Genomic DNA, 3422 nt, shown 5'->3' on the forward strand with positions numbered 1-3422 from the left:
AAAAAAAGTCTACCAAGTGGCAGGGAATTGGCTATGGCTTTGTGGTGATTAAATTACCTCCAATGACTGGGGCCCGTAGGCTCTGAGGGGAGCCCTGGAGCCTGTTACATAATAGGAAGGAAAGGACACAGGTTTGGGCGCTGAATACACCTGGATTCAAATCTTGTTCTGCTACTTCTATCTTAACAAGTTACGGAATCTTTTCGCATCTCAGTGTTCTTATTTGTAAAATGGGGATAATAAGATCTATCCCTCTTTGGCTTGTGGTTAGAATTAAATGAATAACATACCCAAGTCCTTAGTACAGTGTCTAGCACACAGTAAGAATTCAATAACTACTGATTTTTATTACTGTTTCCATAAAAATTCTATCCCTTGTCTTTGTTAATACTCATAACTAACAATTAAAAGTGCTGATTATTGCCATGTTGCTAAGCAACAGCAACTACAAAATTTCTATATATCAGATTTGAAGAGGGGCTAGAAAATTTGTCTGACAGCCACATTTGCATATTCTTTAACAAAATATCAGGAAACATCAGCATAGCACCTTTGTATACACTGTTCATTTTGGGGTACTTTGTGAGGAAAGATGATGGAGACTATTAACGGGTGTAAAATTCTTTATAGATATCATCTCAATCTCATGATAACCTTAAAGTAGGAATTTATAACTGTATTAGTTTGGGTTAACATTACTTGTTTTAATAAATCCCCAAATCTCTGCACTTTAACATAAAGAAAAGTTGATTTCTCACTCACTTCAGTCTATTCTGAGTACTCCTGGGTGGGCACTCTTCTATGTAATGTAGGAACTTTTCTCCTTCTATTTTATGTTTCTGGATCCTGTAGGTCTTCAGAATTCTCTCCTTTTGGCTGCAGGTTAGGGAAGAAGTGGGTGGGTGGTTACCTACTTCTTAACCACTTTGATCATCACTTCTGCTCACATTCCATTGGTGAGAATAAGTCACATGTGGCTGCAAGGAGGACTGGGAAATGTAGGCACTGACTGGCCAGCCACACATCCACACTGCGGCTGGGTGGCCGCCAGCTGCCTCTGCCATGAGAATTGTCCTTATTAATAGCTGGAGGCTTAGAGAGCTTAACTAACTAGTACAAGGACAGAGCCAACAGGGGGTTGACTACAGACCTTACTTTTGCAATCATTATTCCAAACTGCTTCTGACAGTGGCCACTGATTACAGGGAAAAGAAGCATAAGGAATAAGGAGAAGTTTTCCCTGGTCATATCAATAGATACGGAAAAAACATTTGACAAAATCCAGCATCGATTTATGATAAAAACTCTCAGCAAAGTGGGAATAGAAGGAACATATCTCAATATAATGAAGGCCATGTATGATAAACCCACAACTAAGATCCTACTAAATGGGGAAAAGGCAAAAGAATTCTCCTTAGATTAGGAACGACACAAGGATTTCCATTTTCACCACTTCTGTTCAACATAGTATTGAAAGTCCTAGCCACAGCAAGAAAAATAAATAAAAGTCATCCAAATTGGAAAGGAAGAAGTAAAACTGTCATTATTTGCAGATGACATGATACTACATATAGAGAACCCCAAAGATTCCACCAAAAAACTATTAGAACTGATAAATGAATTTAGTTAAGTAGCAGATATAAAATCAATATTCATAAATTGGTTGCATTTTTATACACCAATAATGAACTATCAGAAAGAGAAATTAAGAAAACAATTCGGCAGCAGCTCCGCTCATTCCCACGGCCTCGCCAACAGTCTGTGACTCGCCATGATGGATACTCTATCAGAAGCAAATGGCACCTTTGCCTTCAACCTGTTGAAAAATCTGGGTGAAGACAACTCAAAAAACACGTTTTTCTCACCCATGAGCATCTCCTGTGCTTTGGCCATGGTCTTCATGGGGGCAAAGGGAAACACCGTGGACCAGATGGCCCAGGCACTTTCTTTAAATAAAAGCAGCAGTGGAGGTGAAGATGTCCACCAGCGTTTCCAGTTGCTTCTCACCGAAGTTAACAGGACTGGTACGAAGTACTTGCTTAGAACTGCCAACAGGCTCTTTGGAGAAAAGTCTTATGATTTCAACTCATCTTTCAAAGATTTCTGCCGCAAATTCTACCAAGCAGAGATGGAAGAGCTTGACTTTTTCAAAGCTACAGAGGAGGCCAGAAAACACATAAACACCTGGGTGGCTAACAAGAAGAAGGTAAAATTACTGAGTTGCTGTCTCCAAATTCAGTGAGTCCACAGACTCCTCTTGTTCTGGTGAATGCCATCTACTTCAAGGGAAACTGGGATAAACAGTTTAACAAACAGCAGACCCAGGAAAGACCATTTAAAGTCAGCAAGGATGAGAAGAAACCTGTGCAAATGACGTTTAAGAAATCCACCTTTCATACGACCTACATAGGAGAAGTATTTACCAAAATTCTGGTGGTTCCTTATGTCGGCAAAGAGCTGAACATGATCATCATGCTTCCAGATGAAGACGTCGGTTTGGAAAAGGTGGAAAAAGCACTGACTTATGAGAAATTCATAGAATGGACAAAGCTAGACATGCTGGATGAAGAAGAGGTGGAAGTGTTCCTCTCTAGATTTAAGCTGGAGGAGAATTATGATATGAAGGATGTCCTTTGCTCTCTGGGCATGACCGATGCCTTTGAGGTGGGCAAGACGGACTTTTCCGGGATGTTGTCGTGGAGAGACCTGTATCTGTCCAAGGCTGTGCACAAGTCCTTTGTGGAGGTCAACGAGAAGAGCACGGAGGCCGCAGCCGCCACTGCCGCCGTCATGATGCTTTGATGTGCAAGGATCACGCCCAGGTTCTGTGCTGACCACCACTTCCTTTGCTTTATCCAGCACAGCAAAACTAACAGTGTTCTGTTCTGTGGCCGATTCTCCTCACTGTAAAGAGATGGTCAGCACTGCACAGAGCCCTTCTCCTGTCTCCTTCTGCCCCACTTTTCCTCTGACACTTCACAATGTGCCTGCAATCCAAAGTGACCTTTGGTAGCAATCCAAAAATAAAGGGCCTAATTTTAAAATTCCCCCCCCCCCAAAAAAGAAAACAATTCTATTTACAATTGCATAAAAAATATATATCTAGGAATAAATTTAACCAAGGAAGTAAAATAACTGTACTCAGAAAATTATAAGACATTGAAGAGAGAAATTGAAGAAGATACAAATAAATGGAAGTATATACCATGCTCATGGACAGGAGGAACTAATAGTTAAAATGTCCAACTACCCAAAGCAATATATATAGTCAATACAATTCATATCAAAACACCACTGACATTTTTCACAGAACTAGAACAATTTATATGGAACCATAAAAGTCTCTGAGTAGCCACGCCATCCTAAGAAAAAAGAACAAAAACTGGAGGTATCACATTACCTGATATCAAATTATACTACAA

The 3422-nt window shown here is 40.2% G+C and overlaps 1 pseudogene across 1 annotated transcript; it reads left to right on the top strand.

Annotated features, from left to right (window-relative positions):
* Positions 1-1774: 1774 nt before the first annotated feature.
* LOC308501940 (serpin B6-like) lies at positions 1775-2910 on the top strand (annotated as a pseudogene). Its single transcript has one exon. The product of its transcript is annotated as a serpin B6-like (transcript).
* The last annotated feature ends 512 nt before the right edge of the window (positions 2911-3422 follow it).

This window comes from Rhinolophus hipposideros (genome assembly GCF_964194185.1).
Source record: "Rhinolophus hipposideros genome assembly, chromosome: 9".
In the NCBI taxonomy this organism is placed as follows: domain Eukaryota; kingdom Metazoa; phylum Chordata; class Mammalia; order Chiroptera; family Rhinolophidae; genus Rhinolophus; species Rhinolophus hipposideros.